Source organism: Macaca mulatta, chromosome 2, assembly GCF_049350105.2.
Source record: "Macaca mulatta isolate MMU2019108-1 chromosome 2, T2T-MMU8v2.0, whole genome shotgun sequence".
Lineage (NCBI taxonomy): Eukaryota > Metazoa > Chordata > Mammalia > Primates > Cercopithecidae > Macaca > Macaca mulatta.
In genome coordinates this window covers 86,301,358-86,315,563 of record NC_133407.1, presented here as the reverse complement: position 1 = coordinate 86,315,563, position 14,206 = coordinate 86,301,358, and the positions used below count along the sequence as shown (strand labels likewise).

The 14,206-nt window shown below is 38.4% G+C and overlaps 1 protein-coding gene across 2 annotated transcripts in view; it reads right to left on the bottom strand.

The window, feature by feature from the left end:
- Positions 1-12,324, bottom strand: part of NAALADL2 (N-acetylated alpha-linked acidic dipeptidase like 2) — a 1,473,645-nt gene extending 1,461,321 nt beyond the window's left edge. For both annotated transcript variants that reach the window (XM_028843862.2, XM_077994177.1), the window contains exon 1: positions 12,292-12,324. The gene's annotated coding sequence lies outside the window, so the exon portion shown is untranslated. The remainder of the gene's footprint in view (positions 1-12,291) is intronic.
- Between the last annotated feature and the right edge of the window lie 1,882 nt (positions 12,325-14,206).

The window sequence follows — 14,206 nt, the reverse complement described above, 5'->3', positions numbered from 1 at the left end:
TGCTAAATATTGGCCCCCAACAACTCATGGCTTGTGGGGTTTCTACAGAAATATCCACTGTTAGTCAATGGGCTTTCCCTTTGGGTGACCTGACCTTTCTCTCCAGCTGCCATTAACATTTTTTCTTTCATTTTGACATTGGAGAATCTGATTATCAAGTGCTTTGGGGATGATCTTCTTGTGAAGTATCTTACTGGGTTCTGTGCATTTCCTGAATTTGAATGTTGGTCTCTCTACCTAGGCTGAAGAAGTTCTCATGGAGGATATCCTGAAATATGATTTCCAAGTTGCTTCCATACTCCCCATCTCTTTCAAGGACAGCAATAAGTTGTAGATTTGGTCTCTTTATGTAATCCCATATTTCTCAGAGGGTTTTTTGTTGTTCTTTTTCATTCTTTTTAATCTATTCTTATTTGACTATCTTATTGCAGGAAGCCAGTCTTCAAGCTCTGAGCCTCTTTCCTCAGCTTTCTATTATGCTATTAATACTTGTGATTGCATTACTAAATTCTTATAATGTGTTGTTCAGCTATATCAGGTCAGTTATGTTCTTTTCAATACAGGCTATTTTGTCTGTCAGTCCCTGTATTATTTTATTGTGATTCTTAGTTTTCTTGGATTAGGTTTCAACATACTCCTATATCTCAATAATCTTCATTCCTATTCATAGCCTGAATTCTATTTCTGCCACGTCAGTCATCTCAGCCCCAGTTCAGTACCCTTGCTGGAGAGCTAGTCTGGTCATCTGGAGAAAAGATACTCTAGCTTTTTGAGTTGTAGGAATTCTTGCACTGGTTCTTTCTCATCTTTGTGGGTTGGTGTTCCTTCGATTTTTAAAGTTGCTGTCCTGTGAATTTTTTGTTTTTTCTTTTATGCTATTTGATGAGCTTGAGGGTTTGACTGTGGAATAAGGTGGATTCAGTCGACTGGTTTGGCTTCTGGAGGATTTTAGGGGGCTGAGACTCAGCTCTCAATTCCTGGACTGTGTGTTCTAACTCTGGGGAACTTGTATCGGGCCCCAATTTTGTTCTCTGGCTCCTGGAAATTAGGAACCCACCACGTTGGCAGGGGGTGGGGCTAAGGTGCTCTCAGACCACTGGTCACTACAGACCGATGGGCGGTGCCAGATAAAGCATTTTGTAAGGTGATGGCAACAAGATCTGTCCTCATTCACACATACCAGAAGCAGCAGCAATGCAGCAGGGTGCACACTTGTTGGGTGCAGCAGGGTGCTAGCAGGTGCCAGGGTGGGTAGGTGCCTGCCTCTGTGCGGGTGTTCACAGCAGTGGTGGAGGCAGCACACAAAATTAAAATTCTTAAAGGTGGTCATACATTTAACAAGTGGGTCAAGGAAGAGATGAAGTGCAAGACAAAGATAAAGCAGATGCCCTAGAACAGTTTACAACTGCTTAAAAGAAAGCTACTAAAACACAGACACCAAAGTGACAGATGTCATCTGTCTTCTTTAATATTCCCACTATCAGCTGGGCCTGGTGGCTCATGCCTATAATTCCAGTACTTTGGGAGGCCAAGGCAAGCAGATCACTCGAGGCCAGGAGTTCAAGACCAGCCTGACCAATGTAGCAAAACCCCATCTCTAGTATTTAAAAAAAAAAAAAAATTAGCCAGGCATGATGGCACACACTTGTAATCCCAGCTATTTGGGAGGCTGAGGCATGAGAATCATTTGAACCCAGGAGTCAGAGGTTGCAGTGAGCCAAGATCGTACCAATTCACTCCAGCTTGGGTGACAGACTCAGATTCTGTCTCTTAAAAAAAAAACAAAAACAAAAACAAACAAAAAAAAATCCTCCCACTATCCTTAGCACTACATTAATTAACAATGTTTTATTGATTTTGATGTGATTTTTGTCTTTATATCAGTAGTGAGCTGAGATTGTGCTCAGTTCACTACTGATACAAGAGCTATCTTATAAGATATAAGAGAAGGAAGAGCTATCTAGTCAAAATGTGTTTTGTAAAATGTGTAAAGGATTCTTTTTCAGTACCTCCAAAAAGTATGTAAACCAAAAGAAGGCACATGAGTAAGAGCAATGTCTTTAAATAATCAGAGATATAGAGTAGTATAATGGCAAATCCTTTTTTAATTTACAGGTTTTGTAATTATTTTGTCCTGAACACAATGTGATGGGTGTTTTTATTATAAAAATGCTTAGAGCTGTTCAAATTGGAAACATGCTAAGAAAATGCCTAGATTATAATAAAAACATATCAAGTTTCTATTATGTAGTTTTCTCTTTGCTTTAAAATTGAATTCTTGATAACAATTATATGAGAAACCATACAATCTGATTTTTATATTTGATACTGAGCAAATAAAAGAACAGCTGCCTTTTTAAAAGATATAAATCAGGCAGCAATGAAATCAAGAGGAAAGTTCTCCATTCCAGGAAAGAATTGGTAATGGTAAGTCACCTGAATATCACCGTCATTGTCTCTAATATTAGCAATAAATTAAACCCTCAGTACTTACAGGATCCACAGACATACCCCAAATTGACGTTCATACAGAGGATAGAGACATATGTCATCATACCATGTTATCCTCATTGAAAGTAAAAGTCAGGCAACCCTTTCCGTACAAACACAATTGAAGTTTTTGTGTTACTCTTAAAAATGTCCACGATTAATAACTATTAAAATAAATTTATTTTTTCATTCTAAGTAAAATTTAAAATTTTGGAAAAACATTTAAAACCGACTCAATTGTCTCATGGAACTGATGTTTATAGTTTCTGCATGTTAAAACATAAAAATTGACCCTCCCAGTCTTTTTCTTTTTTTTTGGTTGTTTTTTTTTGTTTGTTTGTTTGTTTTTTTGAGACAGAGTCTCATTCTGTTGCCCAGGCTGGAGTGCAGTAGCACAATCTCAGCTCACTACAACCTCTGCTGCCCAGGTTCAAGTGATTCTCCTGCCTCAGGCTCCAAAGTAGCTGGGAATACAGGCACCTGCCACCACACCTGGCTAATTTTTGTAGTTATAGCAGAGACAGGGTTTCACCATGTTGGCCAGGCTGGTCTTGAACTCCTGATCTCATGATCCACCCACCTCAGCCTCCTAAAGTGCTGGGATTACAGGTGTGAGCCACCACGCCCGGACTCTCTCAGTCTTGAAACTTGAGAAAATTACATTTGTTCTATCTGAGTTCCTTTCTCAGGAAACCAACCATTAAGCCTTCCAAAGAGCACCAAGAATCTGAAACTTACCAGATCACTGTATCTGGACAATGACATGTCAGACCACTCACCTACAATAATTGCCTAGGCAACCACCTGCTTCCTATGAACCAACTCCTCTTCCTTACACTCTCCCTAATTCCTATTTTCCCACACACGGTTACATTTCTTCTCTGCTATATAAACCCCTAATTTCAGTTGGTCAGAGAGAAGGATTTAAGACTGATCTTCTATATCGTCAGGTGCAGCACCTAATTAAAGGCTTTCTGCTGACAATACTCATTGTCTCAGTGATTGGCTTTCTATGTGGCAAGCAGCAGGTGTTTTGGTGTTTTGGTAACAAATTCACATTTTTTTCAAGTGGTGGGATCAACTAAATCTGAAAACATAAAAACACTCACTCTCTGCCTTGCCCTTCCTATGTACTCAACTCAAAATGAGTATAGCAAATTAAAGCAATTATATATATGTGTGTGTGTATATACATGTGTGTGTATATACATGTGTGTGTATATATATATGCTTTAACTTTCAAAAATTGGTAAGACATATATAATGAAGATGACAATGATCTGGAATTAATGTTTAAATATCATTACAATAACAATATCATGTGGAACATTTAGATAACGGAAAAAAACTAAAAAGAGAGGTAGGAATTCTTTGCTTTATTCAGGTAACCTAAAAAGAATAGAGAAGGACTAATGAAAAAGTGGCTATGACTATTAGAGTATAAAATTTCAACATTATCTCCAAACTTCCAAACAGACTTTAATGCATTGCTGTACAGCAAAAATAAAAAGACAGAAGATACCTATTTCATATATACATAAATCATAAATTTTCAAATAAACTAGAAATATCTTGTAAACTATTAAAACTAAGATACATGTAAACTGTACTTTGACAATACATTTATACTGTCTATGTAATATATGGGACTAAAATCTTGGATCAAATTGTCTGGAAATATTTCTGAGAAAAATCTATCAAGAAGGATTTCTCAGACACTACTAATAATTATCCTCATGTAATATTGGTTAAATAAAATAAATGATCTTAATGTAGGTGTTAAAGACATTAACAACTATAAAATTAAATGTGGCACAATATCATTAATAGTGCTTTTGTTAATGCTGAAATGTTTTTTGTTTTTTCTTCCTCCAATTCTAGGTTTCACAAGAAGCTAGAAAACTGTGTGGTAACTTAGGAAGTTCAACAAGACCTCTCTATTTGCTCCACCATTTTCTTGTTAAAGTTTTATTTAGCTAATTCCAGCACATACACAAAGATTGGTCACACAGATGGATAAGACTGCATCATATCAACTGGTCCTATTTATTCTTCAAGCACATCAATGTCTAACCTTCAAATTATCAAAGTTCTTGATAATTTGAAACTGAGCCTTCAAGAACTTATTTCACAGATGACAATATCTGTTATAACAACTATTTAAGCTCTTGAAACCAGTCCAATTGTCCTATAGAACTGATGTTTATGGTTTCTTTGAATTAACATAGATATTGATCCACCCCATCTTAAAACTTGAGAAAGTTAAATGTCTTATCTGAGTTCGTTTCTCAGGAAACCAACCCTCAGGCTTCCCAGACAGTAGCAAGAAAAACCAAAACTCACCACATCACTACCTCCAGACAATAAGACGCCAGACCTCTCATTCATCATGATTGCCTGAACGGACTACCTGCTTCCTGCTGACCAACTTCTCTTCCTTACTCCTGCCTAATTCCTGTTTTCCCACACATAGTTATACTTCTTTTCTGCTATTTTAGTCAGGGAAGATATTTGATACTGATATCCCATCTCCTCAGGTGCAGCACCTGATTAAAGCCTTCTTCCCTGGCAATACTTATCTCATGGATTGGCTTTCTGTGCGGTGAGCAATAGAATCTAGACTGAATCCCTGGCATTTTGGTAACATTCTCCTCCATTTTGAAGATAATACAGTATTTCATCTTTCTCTTTCATGATTCAAAATACCAAAAGATCTATCATTTGCATAAAAACTACAAAACTTAGAAGAAAGTGCAAAATTCCTTTGCTAAAGTAAACACCTCTGATTCTTTCAGTCCCTCTTTTGGAGAGTACTGTAAGAGGGATATTTGTGGTGATGAAATAGCTTTATATCTTGATTATGGTGATGATTACATGCATCTACATATGAGATGAAATGACACAGAACTATACACATACATTGTATCAATGTCAATTTCCTGGTTTTTATATTGTACTGTAGTTAGGAAGATGTAGCCAGTGGGGGAAACTGGTTAAAATGTAAGACAGTGCCTTTTCATACCATTCTGGCAAATTCCTGTAGGTCAATAATTTCAAAATAAAAAGCAAAAAAATGAGAAGAGGGAAATACAGCTCCTCACAGAAATCATATCTCAATGCCAGAGGAAAATAAAGAGGGAAACTTTTCCCAGAAATGTAAAAGATCAGTGTGGGTAAACACCAGGAAAGCAAACTAAACCAAAGCAGATAGATAAAAGCAATAATCAGTATTTTGATTAATGTTAAGTTTAACAAACTATCTACCTTTATGCCAATCTATATCCTTTCCTGGGGTCAGAAAATATAGTCTATGGAAACCTACTACAAGTAAGAAACTACTTTGATTTTTAAAATCATGTATTTTGCACTGGATGTCATATTCACATTCAATAGTGGTTCTGAACATTTAATTTGCCAGTTAAATTATTTAACTGCTTTCTCCAAAATATAGCAATAAATTTTACAAAAAAAAAGATGGCCATATTTATCTATGGCTTGGAGCCCTCTAACATAGCTCAGAGTACCCCAGTTAGAGAAGCATCATCTTGTTTTCCAGCTCCTGAGTGTTAACTTACAAATCATTCAGACTGGCCTATTCTGAGGGAGCCACTAATTCCCTAGAGACTAGGGCCTCTTTGAAAAAATTCTTGGAAGACAGATGACTGCTGGCACTCTATATTCAAACTATGACATACTACAAAAAGGCTGATGTAGGAATTATGTAACTCCTGTAAAAAGAGCCTCTCTAAGATCTCTCACATTCTGTCTTATCTCAACAAGTGCCAGTAACACAGTATTTTCACACACATATAAAGACAAGAGTAGGTTTCCTGCATAATTAGTAGTCATTTTACTTGAAAATACCTTGTTCTTATTTTTAAAGTTTTCCAGAACTCGAGGAAAATTAAATACAAAAAAGGAGTCCAGAACCACAAGGTTTCTTAAGGTTGTTCCTATCTTCATCTTTTCATCAGATCTCTCCATCCCAGAAGATAGGAAAAAAGGCTTTTATCACCTGAAGGTGATCAAAAATTTCAAGCTGGCTTCTACAACCAGCATTTCAAAAAAGTGTTACAGTGCCCCAGAAGATGTTCACTTTGGTTTGAGTACTGTGAAAGTTCTATAACCATGCAGGAAATATGTTACAGGTTTGATTCCAAAAACATGAACGGCCCCTGCTCCCAGGTGGAGACTAGGATACAGGGCTTGTTAGAACTGGATGCCCCAAGAAACTGTCAAATTACTGAGTATCATATTAAACTAAAATGAAAATACACACACACACACACACACACACAATTTAAAGCGATAGTATGATCCCTTAGGGATGCATTATTTGAAGTGACTTTATCCCCAATGATAATTGTACTTGATGCACAGGAGTACAAAAACACAGACTATGCAAAGTATAAGGTTTGACCAATATAATAAAATCCTAAAACTAAAAAAGTTCATGAGTAATTTTATATACCAAGATTGTAAACAAGCAAAAAGCTATTTGTATACTACTTTAAAATTTCACATGTGATATTAAATACAATGAAAATAAGTTTGAAAGTATGAAATTTTCACTCTGTTTTAAAGGATTCGTAGCACTTCTAAAGTTTTTCATGACTGACCATCTAAAAATTAAAATATCTCTCTAGTATATTCCTATCAAATTGTACCTTGGTAATTAATACCCAGAGCATAAATTCCCAATATGATGAAAGTCTAATTTTTTTAGAAACCACATTTATAAACAAGCAGTTAGGGAAAACTCATGCTGAGCTCAAACATGAGGTTTCTAGGCAAGATAAATCACCTTTCTTATCTGAACTGCTCAGATCAAAATGTCAAAACAATTAAATTACAATTTTGTCTGACATCAATAGCCCATGCAAGAGTGCAAAACAGAAAACCCTGATTTCAGAAATACTGTTTGCTTTTAACTGGCAAACAAATTAAGCAATGAATCAAATTTTGTTTGGTAAAACAAACAAAAATTGAGACACAATGCAGGTCAGAGCAGATCAGAGAGGTCAAGGACTTCATCAAGACTCACTTCTCATACAATTGCATGTTTTTTGGCTCAAAGGGAAAAAATATCTACTCTGTTACACAAATAGAAAACACACAAACATAAGATCATATATTTTACTACGTACATACTAAATATCACTATTTTAATAAATTACACATAAAAGTAAATCACATTAATTTTATAGTTACATCCTATGTGCATGCTGATGACATCTAATAGTTATATATGTGTGTGGAAAGAGAAGTAGAAGGGGAGCTTAATTTTTCCTTTAACAAACTTAGTTCTCCTATATAACTCTCTCATCTATTTCTTTGAACGTACCATGTAAAAAAACTATACAATCATAATATTTTTGAACTGTAGGAAGCCTTAAAAATGATCTTGAGCTGCCTCTTCATTTTTCAGTAAAAAACTGAAGGCCAGGAAAGACATGGGCACAAAACTACCTGGGAACATAACTGGGACTACAATTCTAGGCCCCTAACTCCTAATCTTTTGTACCAATCATGAAATATACTAACGAGACGTACTCCTCAGTATACTGGGGTTCATTATACCATTCTACCTTTGTGTGTCTGATAATTTCCATAATAAAAGAAAAATGTTTGAAAACGTAACAACCTAAAAGCATTCAGTACTCTTCATAAGGCATTTATCAATTGTATTGCAATATTTACATATATTCCCTTCTCTTCACTCTACTAAAAATGGTAAATTGAGGGCAGAGATCATGTCATTTACATAGTGGTTATCACCATCCCCTGCGAAGACTTTATGCAGAACCCTGTTTTATAGTAAGAATTCAAGAAACAAATGGTCCCTAAATAACTGAAAAAAAAAATCATCTCAAACAAGGTTCCATTTCCAACTCTAACAATTCTCTTCATCTTGTCAAATTGCTCAATATCTATGAGTAATGTTGTCAAAATCACACCATACATCTACAACCTATTTGTTGCCAATCCAGTCTTTTTCATATCATTTTCAAATGATATTTGTTGCCAATCATCATTTTTTACATTTTCAAAATCCAATCTGAAATCTAATCCTAGCTAACATATCTTCCAAGATTTAACACCACCTTTCTATAATTAGGCTGACCACTGGTGATAACGCTGTTCTCCCATTTGATCACACTTGGTACTTAAACAGAAAAGGGTTTGTTTGATAATAAGGGTAATGTTCTTAGAACTTTACCGTAGCTATCTGCTCCACAGGAGGTGAGATTCAATGTTGCTAACTTCCTCATCAGATCCCTTCTCAGGTTTCATCATATGATTTAGTTTACCTTATTTCCTCCTTTTCCCCTTTTATCTTGTAATCTCAACTTTCTCTTTAAGTCTTCTCCTAAGCAAAGCTCAAGGTAGAAATCCCCCCTTTCTGTCCTCAACAATGCACAAAGTTTTCTGTTTCAAGCAATTCTCAGAATCTCAAAGTATTCTTTCATCAAATAATCCTGACCAAATGGGAAAAATGGTAATGATTCCTACAAATTTCTCATGTACCACAACTGGCTTTCATAAACAATGAGAAAAGAGCAGGGATTCAAATAGAACATTCACATTCCCCACCTCCATCTGGGCCCACACACTTTTCCTTCTCTCATTAATTCTAGGTAAACTCTAGCAACAGACGGCCTCTCTTGTTATATACATGTATCCTTTCTCATCTCCTCATGAACACTACTCCCCTCTGTGCCATGCATCATCAATTTTTTCCTCTCTATTGGCTCTTTCTCATTAGTATCACAACATTCCACTGTTTCATACACTTTAAAAACTCTCTTTACATCATCTAGTCCTGCAACTAACACTCCATGTCCTCCCTCCCTTTTCAATAAAAATATTCAAGAGATGTATACCATCACCTTCTTCAGTGTCTCTCCTTCTACTCTGTCAAACACATTACAAACAAGCTTTCACGCCTACTTACTCCATGAAAACTGCCAACATCATGGTCATCAATGATTTCCTTTGCTAATTCTCAATCCTCATCTTTAAAACAGGTGACCAGCCCTCTACTTCTTGAAACATTTCCAGGATTCCATAATCTCCTGCTTTCCCTTTTACCTGGAATGCAGCTGTTTTTCAGACTCCTTTTCTGGTTTCTCCTCATCTCATAATGCTGACATACACCATTATATACCAGACTTTATGACGTAAAGTCTGGTCCTTGGTCATCTTCAATATTCTAAACTCACACACTTTTGATGAGTTCATTCAATCGCTTTGCTTTTACAACCCGCTATATGGTGAAGAGTTCTAAGTGTATGCCATTAGCTTGGTCTTCCAACTAACTGCCTGCTTGACATTTCCATTTGAATATCTAAAACCCATCTAACACCTAACATATCCAAATCCAGATTCTTAATCCTAATTACCACGTCTTCTTCCTATTCCTTCTAATCTCAGTTAATCTTTTCAGTTGCTTAGGCAATTACATCCTCCTTAATTTCTTTTGCTCTCACATTTCATATCCTATATCTCAGCTAACCCTGAGGAATACACCTCAAAATATATACACAGAATCTGAACTACTCACCACCTCCACTGCTATCATCCTAGTCTAAGCCACCAAGATCTGTCATATGAATTATAATAGCCTGTTATCCCTGCTTCTATCCTTGCTTTCTTCAGTCTGTTCTCAACACAGTAGGCAGAGTAATGGTGTCAAACAGATGTATTAGATCACGTCATTCCTCTAGTCAAAAGGCTCCAATGGCATCCAAATGGCTTCAAGTAAAGGTTATCATTACAATGGCTTAGCAGACCATGTAGTACTATCCGGCCCTTATGACATTTAAAATCCCATATCCTACTTCTCCTCTATCCTCCATTCCACATCAGCTACGCAAGCTTCTTGCTGATCCTTGAACACAGCAATATGTCCGGCCTCTGCACTTGATATTTCTCTGTGCCTGGAAAGCTCTTGCCCCAAATATCATATGGCTCACTCCCTCAACTGCTTCAAGTCTACTGAAATGTCACCTTCTCCAGAGGACTTCCGTTAAAATCCTATTTTAAATTACGAAACACACACACTCTCTTTCTTGCTTTATGTAATAACTCCATAGCACTTATTATGGCTTCACCTTATATTTTTCTTAAGTACTAATACTGTCTCCCTCCATTCCAAGAAGGCAGGTTTCTTCTTTGCTTTATTCCAGTGTCAAGAACACTACTTGGCACATAGGAAGCAATCAATAAACAACTGTTGACTAATAAGTATTGAGTGCTCTACATAAATATGACAATGCTTTATGTAAGCAATTAATAAATTACATTTCATTCTTGTTAGTCGTCCTACATTAAAAGTCTTTAATACTCTGTGTGGTATTAGGAATGCATTACGTCATTCTTATTAAGAGGTGTTACTTTTACACTTTCCATAAGTCTTGAGATCAGACATTACTGCCGATTATAAAGGAGAAAAAAAAATCTCTAAAAAGATAAAGGTGAAAAGTACTGTGGAAATAATTCCCCTTTTCATTAAGAATTATTGAGGCGTGGGAAGAAATGGTGAAAATCCTACCTAAATACCAAAACTACAATTTAAAACCCAACTCTTCCTTTTAAGTTTTTCCTCCCTCATTCTCCCAGAGCACTTTGTAGCATTACACCAGTGCTCACCATGGTCCCTTCTCCTGAGGGTAGGAACGGAATCTCTTCTCTCTTAACCTGTCACCAGTTGGCACAGAATCTAACTCACAGATGACAAAGAACCGTTATCAAATTAAACTCACTGGGGCGAATACTACAGGATCCTATGACATAATTTTTAATGTTTCTCAAGCTATATTCCTTCAACAGAAGCAACACCATTATCTTAACGTTCTAGAGTGGTTAAAAAAAAAAAAAAGTCTATCTTCTCTGTTCTGCAGGGATAACTGCAGCACAACTTTCAGTACAGCAGCTTAATCCACAATTAATCCTTTACACTCCTCAGGATGCAAGCCCTAGTAAGTAAAGACATCTTAAGGACCATAGGTTGAAATGTAAAGGCTACTGTATGTTATTCTATTGCTATTCTAAAAGTGAAGGGAAAAGAACACAAGGCACCAAGAGACGCAATACAAAGGAAAAATTGAAAAAAAAAAAAAAAAAGCAGCAAATAATGTGGGGGAAAATAGGGAGGACGAGCTATGAAGCAATGCAACTGTAGGGCAAATGTGGTAGTAAGCCAGACACTACGGTAGAACCAGCAACGCAAGCTCGGATCCCAGGCTGCTCTTTCTATGGCTTCTCATAAACTTCCTTGAGAGAACCATCCTGCGCATCCTCTGGAGCGGCATTCCAAGCTCTGGGGCGGAATTGTGCTGCGCGCCATCTGGAACGCGCGCGTCCGCGGCGCCGCTCTTTACCTGCGCTCCGCTAGCCGGCGTGCACTGCATACGTGTGTGAACGTATCAGAAGCGGGCATTCCGGAGCTGCTACGCTCCTCTCCTAAGACAAGCGGCTTCGGGAGGTGGGCGGGGGCCTTGGAGCGGGGTGGGAGCTCCTTTGCCCAGCGCGGCCCGCGGACTGCCGGAGCCAGGTGCCCCGCGCGCCACCCCGCGGAGTCGCTCAGAACCCGCCGCCTGCCGGGCGCCCTCCGGCCCCAGTACTTCACGACGGGTCGGCGCCCCGGGCCCCTCACAAGGGTGCGGCCAACAGCGCAGTCGCGCCAGTCTGGGTAAGCGTGGGGAGCAAGGAGACACGAACAGCTCGGCCGAGGCCGCGCCGCCTCAGAGCGCGGAGCTTGTTTTGGCAAAACTTTGAAAAGAGTAGGACTCCGATTACCTGAGCGGCGCGGGCACAGGCGCGGGCTCGTCTGCGGTACGGCTGCCGGGCCGGGCCGGATTTTCAGCAGCCGTAAAGCGGGAGAAGCGGGCGCGAGCCGCGGCGCGAACCCTCGCCCCCGAGCGACGGCCCCGTCCTCTCCGCCGGGAGCGTCAGCAGCTTGGCAAGGAACGGGCTGGGCTGAGTCATAATAAAAGACGCGTTTGCCGAGCCAAGTGGGAAGAGGGGCCGGGAGCAGCCGTGTTCAATGGCAGAAGCCTCAAAAATGGGGAAGGAATTTTTTTATTTTTTTAATGGCAAAACTGGAAACTTGCCGCCGTGGTGCCTCATCAAAAGATATGTTTCGTGTATAAGGTGTATATATTTTATACATAGTCTTTGAATCTAATAAAACTTTTAAAAGAATTCTTAAAGTGCATGCTTGCAGAGCCGAATTCCTGGTTATAGCTTCGTGACTTATGCAAGTTACAATTGAATAACGTGCTTTTGTTTTTCATCCATGAAACAGGATAATAAAGGTACCTCCCTCAAGAGAGAGAGGGCGAGAGAGCTTGGCATCCTGCCCGCACTTAGCACTCGCTAAATGTTAATTGTTATTTTGAAATAGGAGGGAGGAGATAATAAAGAACTTAGACGAACAATTTTGAAGGGAAGAAGATACAAACATAAAGCAAGATTTTTCTTTTTTCAAGTGGAGTAAATTAGACAAATTACCAATGGAAGAGAAGAAAGTGGAGCCTGGAAGGAACAAATGGGGCTAAGTAGCTGAAGCGAGGGAGGGAAGAAGAGGGAAGGAGGAAAGAATAGAGGAAGAGGGGAGAATAAAACCTCCAAGGAACAAATGAGGCTGAAAGATGTGGCTGAAGGTAGGGAAGGAAGAAAAAGAGGGAGGAAGAGGAAGAAATAAAACCAAGGAAGGAAGAATAAAACTAGGCTGCGTGGGAAGAGGGGAGGAGGAAGGAAGGAGAGAGAAATTCAACTAGGCTCAGTGGCCAAAATGCTGAAGCGTGTCCTGCCGGGAGGGGGTGGAAGAATATGTTTACTCACTATTTAGAAATGCATGACAAACTCCATCCGCTGAGGGAGATTTTAACAGTATATAAACAAATAAACAACTGTCTAAAAATGAGCCCCAAATGAGGAGCCTTTGCTCCAGTGAATGAGATTTGGCAGTTCTGCAAAATGTGGAAATTCTTCCTTGTGCGGCATCTTGGAGGGTTGAGTCATGAAACCCTTAGCAAATATTAGTGGGCTGGATTCCTGAAAGGCATGCCAGATGGACGTTTTCTGGTTAGTTTTACTGTGTGATGTTGCCTTCTGTACTTCTGTCAATTTTAGAAGAAAGGAGTGTGAATAAAGATTTGAGAAGTGAACTTAAAAATAAAAGCCAAACTAGTTACTTAATGTACGAGTATCCACCCACCATGAGCTTACAGTTACAGATTCCAAAACACGTCACCCTTTCTCCCCCTTTCATTTTCCCTCCCATTTGTTTCTACTTTCACCGTATTGCTTTTTATCTACTTTTAGAATATGATTTTTTACAGTGGAACTGCCTACAGGAAAGGTGCTTTTAATTAAAACGAAAGAATGGAAGGAATTTCAGCTAGGCCTCTCTAAGAGAGTAAAGCTTTGTGAAAGGTTTTTCAGCTGAAGTTTTGATGAGAATGAGGGTAGTTGGCAGATGTGAAATCAGAAGTTTTTTTAGAAAACAAGAAAATAATACAACTCGAGTGAAAGGGAATGGACTGGAAATCAGAAACAGTTCTATACCTTAATTACCGTAAGAACCAAAGACGGGAGGAAAGTTTTTCCTATCCTATAAAGAAAAGTGGGGACCTCCCTCCACCAGCCAGACCTTCCAAAAAGAGGAAAAAATAAAAATTAAAAAACTCTTTCAGATTCTTGTAATGAT